Genomic DNA, 15,199 nt, shown 5'->3' on the forward strand with positions numbered 1-15,199 from the left:
ACGCAACCCCACGTATTTTCACAGGACAAGGCAAGCTCCTGGAAGGCAGAATCCATTCTGCCTCTTTTGTCTTCACATGTCCAGCTCGGAGTCCAGGATAAGCACCTAACAACTGCTTGTTGAGATATTGACTGGCAGCTCCAAAGTCCATCTCCACTCGCTCCTGTGAGTGTGAGTGTGTGTGAATGTGTGTGTGTATGTGTGAGTGTGTGTGCATGTGAGTATATGTGTGTGAGAGAGTGTGTGCATGTGTGTGAATGTGAATGTGTGTGTGCATGCTTGTGAGTGTGTGTGTGTGTATGTGCATGTGTGTGAGTGTGAATGTGTGTGAGTGTGAGTGTGTGAGTGTATGTGTGTGAGTGTATATGTGAATGTGTGTGTGAGTGTGTGTGAGAGTGTGTGTGAATGTGTGTGTGAGTGTGTGTGAGCGTGTGCGTGCATATGTTGAGTGCGTGTGTGTATGAATGTGAATGTGAGTGTGTGTGTGTGTGAGTGTGTTACTGTGTGTGAGTGTGTATGAGTGTGTGAGTGTGTGTTACTGTGCGAGTGCGAGTGTGTGTTACTGTGTGTGAGTGTGAGTGCGAGTGTGTGTTACTGTGTGTGTGAGAGTGTGAGTGAGTGTGAGTGTGTGTTACTGTGTGTGTGTGTGTATGAATGTGTGTGTGTGTGTGTGTGTGTGTGTGTGTGTGTGTGTGTGTGTGTGTGTGTGTGTGTGTGTGTGTCCCGGGCCCCTCTGGCACCGGAGGAGTTAAAATGACAGAGGCGGTGCGGGCGGTGGGTGGTGAAACGCGCAGGCTGGGAGGAGGGGAGCCGGGGCTGGGGAGGTGGAGAACGAGGTGGGGAAGCGGGGGGCGGGGGGCGCGCGGGGAGCGCAGAGGGCCTGCTGCGTGCAATTACAAATGAGCCGCGAGCAGAGCGAGCGAGCCCCAGTCGCTGTCCCGCCTGCCTCCCGAAGAGGACTGCGAAGGAGGAGCGGAGCCCTCGGGTTGGAGAGCTCCGGCAGGAGCGGGAAGCCCCGAGGAGGGCGAGGGCAGCGGGCGGCCGGGACGAGCAGGGGCCGCTGTTCGGCCGTCGCTCCCCCCACCCCGGACCCCGCTCCCGGGCAAACTCGGTCCCCGCGCCGGGGCCGGGGCCACAACCCCGCGTCCTCGTGGCTGGATGCGACGCGGGTGCGGGCGGGGGCGCCGAGCCTGGAGCTGCGGGCTGCGGCCGATGTGCGTGCGTGCCCGTGGCGGGCGGCAGACGGGCGGATGACGGCGCTGCCCCGAGCCGGCGCGGCCGCGTTCCCAGGGTGAGTGTGCCCGGGCTGGGCGCTGCGCTGCCGCCGCCGGCGCCGCTGGGGAGGGCGAGGGCGCGGGTGGGGGGCGGCCGGGGGGCGGCATCCTGCAGCTCCAGCCCGGGCCAGCTGCGGACAAGCGCGGCCGGGGAGCTTTAGGGCAGGATCGCGGGACTTGGATGTGGGGGCTCTGCCCTGCCCCTCCCCCTCGGGATCTGGGCCCCTGCGGACCAGGGTGCTGATGGGCAGCCGGGGACGGTGCTTGGAGGAGGGGGGAGGGGGAGAGGGGACAAGAGGCTGGTGGCAGGAAAGGAATAAAAAGGCAGGCTGCTCGCTGCACAGACACTGACTGGGAGCTGGCGAGGAGATTGCGCCTGTGTGGGGGAGATCTCTTGTTCCCTTGGATTAATTAACCCTCTGGAGGCTGAAGCCTCCACAAACTGTTGCTTGGTTGGAAGGGGACATCTGGACATTGGAAGGCATTAAGGGGAACCTGGGGGATGATGAGGGAGCTTGGAACAGCACAGAAATGGACTACACTGGGAGGTGTCCTTTGGTATTTCAACTCTCCTGGTTCTGAAGTGCCCGTGGAAAGGAGCAAAATGGCCTGTGTAGTGGTGTCTGCCAGTCTGCCCTGTGCTGCCTGGAGAGAGGCTCCTCCTTCAGGCACTGGGGGCAGCCAGAGATGGGAGATAGGGCAGGGGAGAAGGGAAGGGGGTGATGGGTATGGGCTGGGAGAGGCCCTTCTTCTCTGCCAAGGGGCACTTCCTTCGGAGGAGGGCAGAGAGGCCAGATGCCCAACAGCAAAGCTTCACCCCCTGGACCTGGGTTTTCCTGCACCTAGACACTAGGGAAATGGGAAGCAGGCCAGCTACAGGTGGTCCATCTGCCCTATGAGAGAGGGCGTCTTCCGACTTGCTCACTTGGAGGGAGAAGAGCTGACTATTGGGAGAAACCAGAGTCCTACTGGCGCCCACCAGGAGGTTAGAAAGTCCAAGGGACAGGGCCTGAGTATATTGTGACCCCAATTGTTTCCTCTGCCTCTGCTTCTACCCATCCTCCCTGAACCAAAATAAGCAAGGAGACTGTCAGCTGGGCTTTATGCTGTGTTTCTCAGGCTGCCTGCCGCAGCAGCTCCCATCTGTTGGAGCCAACGCAGCTTCTAATTGGGTGGCTGGCAGGGTCGGGAAGGAGTGAGGAGGAGGGGGAAGGGGACCCAAGCACTGCTCTCATTTTCCTGAGATGAATGTGCCCCTTATGCTGTTGGGCACACCTTTCACCTGAGAACCCCAAGAGGTGAGGCCAGTCTAGCAGGGAGCAACCACCTTTTCCCAAAGTGGAGATGGGCAGAATCTCTCACCACCATCATCCTCACTAATCTGTATACACTAAGGCTTCCTCAATTCCTGGGGTCCTATCAGGCTCAGAGTCACCTTTTACCTTCTTACCACCCTCTTGCCTCTCCTTTTCCTGAACTAATGGGCAAAGATCTCCTCTCAGTTCTTTTTGGAAGTTAATACCCACATTGAGGAGGGGGGGTTACATACAGGGCATTGGGGTTCCCTTTGCCTATGGGCAGTACTGTGCCTGTACCAGGAAAAGTCACAAATGAGTAATCTGACCTGCTTTCATGCCCGGGAGGCTTGATCAGTGAAACGATGGAGGGAAAGGAACAGAACTGGGTATGCAAGCCTTAACTGGCAGAATCCAGGGGTGAGGTGGTGGCATCAGACCATCTTACCATCAGGTTCTGGATATTTGCAAGCCCTAGGCTTAGCCCCTGGAAGAAAATTGCTGCTGCTGAAGGGAAAAGGACTTTTCTGTTTCCTGGCTTGGAGGAGGAGACTTTAGCCTAGGTTAGGGTGCCAAGTGAGGTGGGCATCTCGTTTCTTGAAGCTATAATTCTTCTGAGGACAGATGGCAGTTTGGATCTCTGCACCTTAAGTGCTGAGAACGGCTGGGCATTGGGCCCCTGAAAACCTCCATCTCAGCACTTTTTCTACCCCCAAGGACTGAAGAGGACCCCAAATGAATAAGGAAACTCAGGCTACAGCTTAGCTTGTCTCCTAGTCTCTTTTCTTTCTCCCATCTCCATTCTATTCCCTTGTATTTCTCTGTCCCCTTGCCTCTTCCTTCTCTCCCTTTCTCCCTGCCACCTCACTGATTCCTGTCTCTTTCTCTCCCTCTCCCTGAAGCTTTACCTCCTTTATCTCTGTCTCCATCTCTGCTCCAGAGTTCTCTTTCATCCTCTCTTTTCTGCAAACTGCAGTTTGAACCCTATGCAAGCCTTGGAAATGATGCTTCCCCAAACATTCTGACTGTTGGCTTTGTCACCTCCCCTTTGTTAGAAGACCCGCTTGATTGCTGCATTTCCTTGGACTCTTCCTGCCCCATCTCAGTTGCCTATACCCTCAGCCTCTACAACTTGCTTCATTTGAAAAAATCAAAAATAATTCATTGATTTTTCAAATTCATTTTTGCCCCTGTTTCCATCTGCTTTCTTCTCCCAGGCAGTTCCCTGCCAGTATTTGGGCTTTTGGACAATTTCAGTTGTTCCCCTAAAGCTCTTAAGACTCCCAGCAGAGGAAGAGTTGGAAAAAAGATGGAGAATAGTCCTCATTACAGCATCTGGGTTGTTTTCTGACAGTGGACTAATCAGTGCACAGCCTAACAAAAGAACTGTCCTCTCTAGAAGCTTTGCCACTGGGTGACCATGAGCCAGTCTTTTTACCTCTCTTTCCCTCAGTTTCCTCATTTATAAAATCAGGGATGGGGGAGGGATGGGAAAGGGTAGGGTGACACTAGACTGCCCTTTCACTCTGAAGCTCCTTAAAATTACGGACCTACTGTGAGAGCTTTCTGACACAGAACTGAGGAGACAGGAATGAGGTGTTTCAGGTAGCAGTAGGAGGCTTGATCCGGAGGGTGACTTGCCCGGAGGTGGGTGAAGCGTGGGTATAATAAGCACCAGTGCTAATAACCATCCAACCACACCTTCCATCTGAAACTACCTTGACCCTTCCAGCCCTTAGCTATTTCTTTCTCCTCTGAACTCTTGTATTTGCTGTCATTTGGCACTTAGGGAACATGCTGCCTTGTGATGGTTGCTGTTTCCCCTCATTAGTTAACTTGTTTTATCATTTACTTCTTCATGTGTGTGCCTTGCCACCCAGACTTAGCTCTTCAAGGTCAAAGACTGTGTGCTGTTCTGCTCTGTGTCTTCCAGAGCATCCGAGATAGTGATAGAAGCTCAATAAATATTTATTGTAGTGACTAAGTTCTCTCAGCTGCCTAGGAATCAGAGTAGGTTTGTAGAAGGGCTGACACCTGAGCCCTTATAAGGGAGGCAAACAAAGTAGGGAGGAGAGTGGATGAGAGGAACCAGTATTTGCCCCTCTCATGCTAACTTGTAGGTAATATGTACCATTCATTCATTTAACAAATCATGACAAGTGCCTACTGAGTGCAAGATGGTCCCTGTGAATGCAAAGATACATAAGGCATGATCTCTGCCCTCCTAGAGTTTATGGTCTAGTAGGGAAGAGAAGGAAATATAGGTAACTAAATACAGCTATAAGTGGGATAAGTGGGATAGAAGAGGTACAAACAGAATCAGAGAATTTAAGAACTGTTGTGAGACAACAGAAGTTACAGAGATCACTTGGAGAGGCCAATTCCAGTGCGTATGGATGAAGGTTTGCATGCCCAGTTCTGTTCCTCTCCCTTCATCTTATCACTAATCAAGACTCCTGGGCATAACAGTAGGTCAGATTACTCATCTGTGACTTCCTGGTACAGGCATGGTACTGCCCATTGGCAAAAGGAACCCCAGTGCCCTGCATACAGTCCTTCCTCCATGCTGGCATTAACTTCCAGAGGGGCCTGTGGGAGGAGACCTCTGCCCACTAGCTCAGGAAAAGGGGAAGGCACAAGGCCCAAACCTCTGACAAGAAAGTAAAAGGAGAGACTGAGTCTGACACAGGACCACAGGAACCTGATCAGTGAGGATGGTGGTGGTGAGAGATGCTACCCATCTCTTCACTGGGAGTCCACCTAGTCCAGTCCAGATCTGAAAGAAATTTCCACTATAACCTACCTAACAAGTGGTCATCAACTTTGGCTTGAAGACTTCCAAGGATGAGAAAGCTGATCTCCAGAGGCAGCAGCCCATGCCATTTTGGGACAGTACTAATTGTTTTTCCTGACATCAAGTTTAAATATGCTTCACTGCTCCTAGTTTGGCCCTCTGGGGCCAAACAGGATAAGCCTGATCCATCTTACCTTGTAAGGGCCCTTACCTGAAGACAGTTACATCACATCCTTCTCTGAGTCTTCTCCTGGCTAAACACCTCCAGCTCTTTCAATCTGTCCTGACATAGCATAGACTCTTCACCATCCTGGGCAGGGTGGAGAAGGGACTGGACTTGGTTGTTTGGGCTCAGACATGAGGCTTCCAATGCAAGAAAAAATTTCCCCAACAGAAAGAACTCTGTAAAGGTAGAATTGTTTCCTGTCGCAAGAAGTCTTAAATTGGAAGTTGGATATCTGTCAGGGACACCATGTTCAGTCATCTCTGACTCTTCACGATCCAGCTGAGGTTTTCTTGGCAAAGATACTGGAGTGGTTTGCCATTTCCTTCTCCGGCTCATTTTACAGATGAGGAAACTGAGGCAAACGGGGTAAAGTGACTTGCCCAGGGTCACACAGCTAGTAAATGTCTAAGGCTGAATTTGAACTCAGGTCTTCCTCCACTATGCCACCTTACCTGCCTGATTGTTAGTCATAGCTATCATTTCTATGGTGCTTTAAGGCTTGCAAAGCATTTTACAAATATTATCTCATTTTATCTTCACAACAGCCCTGGGAGGTAGGTTTTATTATAATTCCCATTCTACAGAAAACCAATGGCAGGCAGAGGTTAAGCGGCTTGCCCAGGGTCACACAGGTAGTAAGTGTCAGAGGCAGAATTTGAACTTGGGTCTTCTGACTCCAGGTCTGGTGTTGTATTCGTTGTGCAGAAGAGATCCTTGCTCCTGTGCAGATTGTACTAAATGACTTCTAAGGTCCCTTTCTTGTCTGAAAGTCTACGATTCCCTAATTCTGAGATAGAAAAAATAGATAAAGGAATAGAAGCTGAGATAAGGGGCAGGGAAAGAAAAAGAGTAGGGGAGAGGGAAGGTCGAAGAAAGAAGCACCTACTATGTGCCAGGCTATGTGCCTACTTTATGACTGTTATCTTCTTTTGTCCTCATAACAATCCCATGAAGCAGGTGTAATTATTGTCCCCATTTTATAGATGAGGAAGCTGAGGCAGATAGAAGCTAAGTGACTTGCTCAGGATTGAGGAGCTAGTAAGTATCTGAATCCAGATTAGAACTCAGGTCTTCCTGTCTGTGGGCCCAGTGCTCTCTCCATTGTGCCACCACTTCACCTGCCTCTGAAGAAGAGATGAAGAGACCCAAACTGGAGTGGGGGGGGGGGAGGGAGGGAGGAGACAGAGAGAAGGTGAAAGACAAAAAGCTTGTATTTCAGGCAGAATATGACAAGTAAAATAGGTCCCCGGGCCTTCTGAAAGTAGAGATGCTTCCAGTTTGGACTTTATCTCCCCAGCACTTAGTACAGTGTCTGGTAGACAGCAAGTACTTAATAAATGTTTCTTGTTTGGTTCTGTTTTGCTGCCCACCAAGTTCTTCCTTACAGCTTCTTAAGACTGTGGAACATTAACCAAGTGCTCACATCATGTCTCAGTGTGTATAGTATAGGTATGACTTGTTTGCATACATTTGATGATACTACTAACGAATCTTTCCCTTCTTCCATTTCCCCATTAGTAAGATGTGATCTTTGAGCTGTTTTTCCCATGGCAGTGATAGGTTGGCCTGCCATCCATATACTAATGGGCTAATTGGGAGCATGATCTTTGGTCTTGAAACAATTTTTTTCCCTGTGCAAAAAAAAAAAAAATGGCCCCAATAGGGGTGGAAGTTGTGACCTTGGCCTCATTAACATCGTGTTCTAACCAGCTTAAAAAAACAACTAGGCACCGTACCACCCCCAGACATACCATGACCCCTCCCTGTCCACTGACAGCTGATAGTCCAAGAGGGCTCAGCATAGAAGCAGCCCTTTAGAAGGTGACTCTTTGAGTGCGTTGGATTTGGATTTTGAGGTTTTCCTCTCTCTCCTCAGTTTGATAGACTTGAATCAAGTTCCTGGAGGAAGGACAGGTTGAGATTAGTGGAGAGCTAGGTGGTGAAATGGACAGGGTGTCCCAACCTGGAGTCAGGAAGACCAGAGTTCAAATCCAGCTCCAGATACCTACTAACTGTGTGACCCTGGGAAAGTCACTTAACCCAGTTTGCCTTAGTTTCCTCATCTGTAAAATCAGCTGGAGAAGGAAATGGCAAAGAACTCCAAGTCTCTTTGCCAAGAAAACCCTAGATGAGGTCACAAGAGTCAGACAGGACTGAACAACACCAAATATTTCTCAAGTCCTGATTCTCCAATACCATAGTAGTTAAGGCTCTGAGACTCTCCCCATTCTCCCCACTTTGTTCTAAAGCCTAACCGTCCTTGAGACAAATAGGGCCATGTGAAGGCCTCTGTTCTCCCTTCTCCCAGGAGAAAGCCTACCCCTAACAGACTGATGATTGTCTTTCTCCTTCTTTGAGTCCTTTGGAGTGGAAGATGCTGCCATTTCCCTCTGTCACCTAGTCCAGAAGTTTTTGACAAGCTTAGTCGAAAGAAGTTTTCTTTATGTCTTACCCAAGACCCTTTGGGTGCATGTGAGAGATCATTGAGTCATGGAATGTTGGAACTAGAGACCATCTCCTCCAACATCTAACTTTTATGGATGAGGAAACTGAGGCCAAGAGGGAAAGTTACTTGGTCACACAAACCAAAGTCTTCTGTCACCATATTCACAGAGCATGAGACCAAATACAGGAAGAACCCAAATGACTTGGGGATAGATTTGCGAGAGTTGGGGGTCACTTTGGAATCCAGGCTTAACAGAAAACCAGGCTCATTGTCTTGGGGCAAAGAAGTGGAATTTTTCATTTTTACATGTGTCTCAGAAGTCAGATCCTTCAGAAAGAATATTATGGAGAGAAAAGGGCAGAAATTGTTAGGCATCTCGCTTTTCTTTAGGTCCCACAGGAGCAGTAGTTCTGTCTAATCTGAGACTTTCAAGACAAAAAAAAAAAGAGGGCGGGAGGGAGGAGAAAGGAGGAAGAGGGAAGAAAGGCAGCCAACAGGAAAGGTTACGTTTCTTTAAAGTGGCTCTCAAAATGAGCCTTCAGAGGGGAGTGATAAAAGCAAAAAAATTTTGGTCTAAAAGAGCAGAGGATGTAAGGCCCAGGAGGTGAGAATGTTCACAGAAGGGAGATTGGTGGGGAACCAAGCAATCTAATGCCAGAGGGTAGGGGAGTCAGGCCAGGGGATGGGCTCTTCACCTTGCCATCAAGGGTTCCTTGGCCCTTCTGGTGTTTATACACAGAATCTAATCATTAGAAGGCACCTGTGGGTTTGGGTCTCCACAGACCCCTGGGAGATCTTGCCCAGTGCCACCAAGGATAAAAGTCTAGAAACCTAGAACTGCATGTGACCTGAGGTAGCAAGGGGTACAGTGGGTAGAATATTAGACCTGAACTCAGGACTCCCAGCTGACTTCATATCCAGCCTCAGATGCTTGCTAGTTGGGTGACCCTGGGCTTAACCTCTTAACCTCTCTTTGACTCAATTTCCTCAGTTGTAAAATGGGGATAATAATAGCACTTAACCTCCCAAAGTTGTTGTGAGGATCAAATAAGATATTTGTAAAACATTTAGGGTTATACCTGGCATACAGTGGGTGCTTAATAAATGTTTATTCCCTTACCTCTAAATAGGACCATCCCCTCATTCATCTCAGATGTGGTGTTAGAGACTGAGGATTCTTTTGCTCCCCAAGAACTTTGAAACCTTCTTTTAAAATTTTATTTTACTTTTTAATTTAAAAATTCTTTTAAATCAACAAAAATCTGTCTTCTCTTTCTCCCCTACCTCCCACATTAAGAAAGAAAAACAAAACTCATTATGAAAGTGTATAGCTAAACAAAACAAATTGCCATGTTGGCCATGTATAACAAAAATGTGCTCTGACCTTGAAATCTTCTTTGAATTGGAGCTATTTCTTCAATTTATTTCAACATGTTTAAACACTTCCTACATGCCAGGCCCTCTGTTAGGGTTGAGGATTTAAAGACAAAATGCAGAGTAATCCTGCTCACAAAGAACTTATATTCTTCTGAAATTCACAGTCTACCCAATGAGGAAGTGTCCAATCTGAGGATAGCCTACATTCCTCAAACTGATAAAACCTTGACTTCTTTTGTCTTAACACTGTGCATCAGTGCTGTGGGGGATTCAGAGATGTATAAGTCATAGGTCGTATCCTCAAGGGATTTATGAAGTAGAGGGAAAGAGAAAACAGGCACTAGAAATTATGAGAGGTTGAAGCTTGACAATATATAATGATCACATGCTGAACCTGTGTGGTTTAGAGTATCCCCGTTACCAGAGTTCAGAGAAGAGATCAGTGTGAGTTAGAGTATCTGAGGAAGGGGATGGACCTTGAAGGAGGATTCGGAGAGTCAAAGAGCCAGGAGGGTACTCGAGGGTTGGAGGAAAGAACAGGAACAAAGGCTTGAAAGAAAATATGGATATGATCTGTGTTGGGAACAGTGAGGAGACGGGTTCAGTAGAACAGAGGGTCCGTATTGGGGAACCCAGGGAGGTAGAGATCAAATGAGATGATGTATGTAAAGTGCTTTATCAGCAGTATAGGAGTGAGTGGCAGCTGCTGTTTTCATTATTTTTAATGATTAAGGCTGGATAGACAGAAGGGGACTGGACCAGAGAAGGTTTGGAGGCTTTGTTCTGCCCTCCATGGAACTGGAGAATCAGCCATCCACTTTTGTAGAATAACCCTTGGGAGCCCCCTCACACCCGCTCTGCGTTTGTCTTTGCCAGACCAAATGATCCCTGTTCTTTAAACCTCTCTTCCTCAGTCCCATTTTCCAACACTCTAATCATTTCCATAATTCTCCTATAAAACCATCTCTATTGCTGGCTTAATGGGTTGCTATCTCTCTCCCCTTGAGCCAAAGCTCACCTCTCCAGACTCCAGACCTCCAGAGTTCCCCTGGGAAGCATTTTAATGCCAAATATCCAGACTGCTTCTCTCACACTGTCTTCTTTCCTGTAGCTTCCCCAGGGTTCCTCCTTGGTGGTTAAGTCCCAGGGCCAGACAGTTCGATTTAAAATCAACTGGGAATGAATTCACTGAGAATGAATAGACCCCTTCACCCATGAAGGGCAAGCCCCTCCTTTCCCACGGGGCAAGGGCTTGGGGAATCAGTGCTAACTGCTCCACCTCACAGACTTGGGCTGTCCTTGGGGATGAGCTGGGGTGGGTTGGTGGCTCCTTCAGAGACAAGACTGACTTGGCCACCTTCAGCTCTAGGTCAGAGCCCCTAGACTCACAATGGGACTCACTTTCCTTCCTCTGGGCCCAAATGGGTGCAGAGGAGTTGACTGAGCTGAGAGTACATCATAGATTAAGTCTGGGCATCAAGCAGAAGACAGAGTAGATAGGAAGCAAAGGGGTTTATTGTCCCCATAGCTTTTCATAGTGTACAGAAAAAAAAGCCTCATCTTTTCCCCCTGGTCATTTTGCCTCACATAGAGAAAGCAAAGTTAGAAAAAACCAGAGGCATAACCATTGCAGGGCTCTCATCTAATCCAGTCTTTTCTTAAAGACCTTTAGGGTTGGAGAACTCATTAGCGTGGTATAGTACAAAATGCTGGTTTTGGAAACAAATCACCTAGGTTTATATCTTGGATCTATCACTTCATATCTGTGTGACTTTGGGCAAGTCAGTTCATGTCTCTGAGTCTCAGTTTCCTCAACTGTAAAATGAAAAGGTTAGACCCCTGAGGTCCCTTCCAACTCCACATCTATAATCCTGTGACCTCATGAAGCCCCATTCCACTTTTGGTCAGTTCCATTAGATTGGGAACTCCTTGAGGGCAGGGACTATCATTTGCATATTTTTGTGTCCCTAACACTTAGCACATAGTAGGCACTTCATAGATGTTTCTTGATTTACTGATTCTGTTAGGAAGTTTTTCTTATAAGGAGCTGAAAATGTATTTCCTTGTAGCAATCAGTCAATCAGTCGTTATCATCTATTACTTTTCACTCTACCCTCTGGGGCCAAACAGAAGAAGACGTAATTTCTCTAACATGTGATAGTCCTTCATACATTTGGACAGAATGATCATGCTTCACATAAGTCTTCCATTCTCCAGGCTGAATATCCTCATTTATTTCAGCTGATCCATGTATGGATCAGAGAAAGTCCAGAGAAAGGAAGTTACTTTGCCTCAGTTCATATAACTGGAGCTGGGTATAGAACCTAAATCTCCTGTCTTTTCTCACTCAATCCTATTACTTTCCAGGAGAATGGTGCTAGTCTTCAAGACTAGAAGTATGCTGAATGAATCAGTAAATGGATGGATTAAATGAGCATCTACTAAGTGGCACCATTATAAGCTCTGGAAATTCAAATACAAAATTGAGACAGTCCCTGCCCTCAAGGAGCTCGTATTCATATTAGAATTAGAATTTGAATAAGACAACATGTTTTGAAGAGTGAAGGCCAGAGAGAAGAACTTTGGAAGTCACAAGGATGGTGACTAAAGTCAAAAGATAATTGAGTCACATGTCAATCAATCAAGCAGTAAATGTTTATTAAATACCTACTGTGTGCCAGGCACTGTGCTAAGCACAAGGGATATAAAAAGAAGCAAACAACAGTCCCTGACCTCAGTGAGCTCCCAATCTAATGGAGGAGACAGTAAATAAATGTATACGAACAGGCATGTATGCCCTTTCCAGGAACAGCAATATTAATTTGACTGTTGTTCCTAGAGTAAGATGTAGAAATTGGGAGGCAGGGGTGTTAAGAAGAAGGCTGGAGTGCTTTATGTTGAGTCTTGGAGTGCTTAGAAGTGAGGCTCATAGATAAGGAGCACAGGACCCCAGGGTGGGCACTAAAGCGGTCTCATCTGGAGGAAAAGGAGGGGAGAGAAGCAACATTATTGCAAGGGGATAATCATGATGCATGAGAAAAGACTTGTAAAAATACTATTCCCAAACCCCAATCAAATATTATCTTTTCTTCTTCAAACTGAGAGGTATCTTCTCCCAAGCCCCAAATTAGGATTGGTAAAGTCTCTGTGAATTTAGGATGTGGCACAATGGATAGAGTGATGGACTTGGATCGAGGAAGTTCTGAATTCAAATCCTGCCTCTTACAGTTACTAACTGTTTGACCCTAGGTAAGTCACTTAACCTCTCTTGTTTCCTATCTGTGAAAATGGGGATAATAATAGCACCTACTTCACAAGATTGTGAAAATAAAATGAAATTTTATATATATGTACATGTGTGTGTATATGTGTGTGTGTGTGAGTGTGTGTGTATGATATATCCAGTCTTGTTTGTGGGCTGGTGCCAGGTAGAGTGGGCACAGAAGACTCTGTCACCACCTCCCCTTCTGTGTTCTGTGTGTGTATATGTGTGTGTATGTACACAAATATAAATGAATACATATGTAACGTGCTTGAAAACCTTTTAAGGAGCTATGTAAATGTTATTATTATTTCTGACAGTTTGTATTTCAGAATATGTTTTAAACAATGTAGTGTCTCCTTTAGATGACTCTAAAGAGAGTACAGAGAAGTAGGGGCAAAGCATGGAAAGTAAAGGCAGAATCTCTGCTGCATTTATCTGTCAGTTTTATCCATCTATCAATCATTCTCAGACTTTGCTTGGAGGAAAAGAGGATCCAGAGGAAAGAGACATGGTTCTTACGCTGAGGGCATTCATGGTCTGACAGGGAGACAGGAAACTAACTATCTCTCTGTTTCTCTGTCTCTCTCTCACACATGCTCATGCACACACATGCACATATGTGCACACACTGAAAACACAGACAGTCAAAAAAATGAGGTCATGAGATCATAGACTGAGAACTGGCAGAGACCCTCTAGTTCTTTTGCCCATAATCACCTAGCCAGTAAGTGCCTGAGGCAGGATTCAAACCTGGGTCTTCCTTGACTTCAAGTATAGCACTACCCCCTATACTCTCCTTTTCCGGATCATATGAGGCCCCATCTCACCTCTTTACCTCATCCAAAACAATCTAAATCTACATTCTCACCTCCTTGTCAACTCCCCACCCAAGACCCTGGACTTCTGGGTCACCTTCAGGAGGAAAAGAAGAGAAGGAAGTTAAGTTAAGATCATCTCTTCCAATCCAAGTATTTTACAGATAAGTAAACTGAAGCCAGAGGAGGTGAAGTTACTTTCCCAAGGTCACATGGCTAGTTAGTATCAGAGGTGGGAGCAGAACCCAGAACCACTGATTTCTGGTCCAGTGCTCTTTCCAATCTCTTATCTCTCTAAGGTGTGTTATCCTGGTTCCAAGGGGTACAGTTGCTTGGGATGCCCCTAGAGTCCGGTTCTGCTTCTCAGACTTACTGCTCCTCAGTCTTGTCCCATTCTCTCCTCCCATACTCCCACAGAGCCAGACCAATCCTCAAGGCTTCCTTCTGCATTAGCAGTATAGAATGGATTGCATAGATTGACATTATGGAAGCAGCCTCCTCTGAGGCCCCTGCAACAGGAGAGAAGCTGGCACAGTGGCTTCGGGCGGTGTGCCACCTTCCCATCCCCCGCTGGCTCCCAGAGCCTAAGCTGACATTTATCAAGTCTAACAAGCCGATGATGGGCAGAGGCGGGGAAGGAGGAACGACACAGAAGAGGAACGGCGGCAGAATCCCCCTTGCCCATTCTGCCTGGCGCCAGTCCACAGATAAGGCTGGAAGTCTGGTGGTCTCCACTTTATCTTTCCCTTGCAAGGCACCGGAACCTTCCTCAGCTCTAGGTACAGCACACCTGAGTCCGCCGGCCCAGCCTGCCGGGGCTTGCCAGCTCCCAGTGTCGGTCTCCATGGCAACCCCACATTTGCAGCTCCGGTTTCTAATGACTTATTGGCATGTGTGGTGATTTGCAGAGCTTGGCAGGCAGAGCTGGGGAATCAGGGCGGATGGCAGGGGGTGGGAATTGAGGTTTAGGAGAGGGGCAAGGGTAAAAGGAGCTTGCTAGTTCCTTCCCACCCCCTCATCCATCTTCCCATCACCTCCTTATGAACTCCTAAAACAAAGAACTCTTTAACACCTTGACCATGACTTCCCTTGAAATAGCAACAGGAAGGGATAGATAGATAGATAGATAGATAGATAGATAGATAGATAGATAGATAGATAGATAGATAAATGGATGGATGGATAGGCAAGACATTTATTAATTGTTTTTTATGTACCAAGCACTGTGCTACCTTCTGGGGGTAAAAATATGAGGAAACAAGACAGTCTCTACTTTCTAATGGGAGAAGATAATCATGAAGAAGGCTGAAAAGCAGGGGATGGAAAGAGTCCCCAGGGTAGGTGCATAGTGAGGATATTTCAGGAAATTGGAGCTATTTAGACAGAAATGCAGAGCAGAGTCATAAAAGTGCTTTTAGCTAGACTTACTCTTGACCTCCAAGCACCTGAAGCCTTCTCCTCTGCTCCTTGAGTCCTCAGAGGAGGCCATGTCCCTGGTCCAATTCATTCTGCCTTCTGAGGTACCTGGAGGGCATTTACTCCACACTCAAACAGCCACACACTCTCTAGCCTTCACCAGGCTTAAGGAACTGAGCAGAGTTGGGTACAATGAAAATGGAGAGTTGGATAAACCCTGCAAATTATCTGCATTGTATTGCAGTCGTGGGAGGGAAATGGAGGCTGGGTCTTGGAGAAAGGAAGGAGAGG

At 47.3% G+C, this 15,199-nt stretch overlaps 1 protein-coding gene across 1 annotated transcript in view; it reads left to right on the forward strand.

The window, feature by feature from the left end:
• Positions 1–858: 858 nt before the first annotated feature.
• Positions 859–15,199, forward strand: part of LRRN2 (leucine rich repeat neuronal 2) — a 97,646-nt gene continuing 83,305 nt past the window's right edge. The window contains exon 1 of the mRNA XM_072648079.1: positions 859–1,291. The gene's annotated coding sequence lies outside the window, so the exon portion shown is untranslated. The remainder of the gene's footprint in view (positions 1,292–15,199) is intronic.

Source organism: Notamacropus eugenii, chromosome 2, assembly GCF_028372415.1.
Source record: "Notamacropus eugenii isolate mMacEug1 chromosome 2, mMacEug1.pri_v2, whole genome shotgun sequence".
Classification (NCBI taxonomy): Eukaryota; Metazoa; Chordata; class Mammalia; order Diprotodontia; family Macropodidae; genus Notamacropus; species Notamacropus eugenii.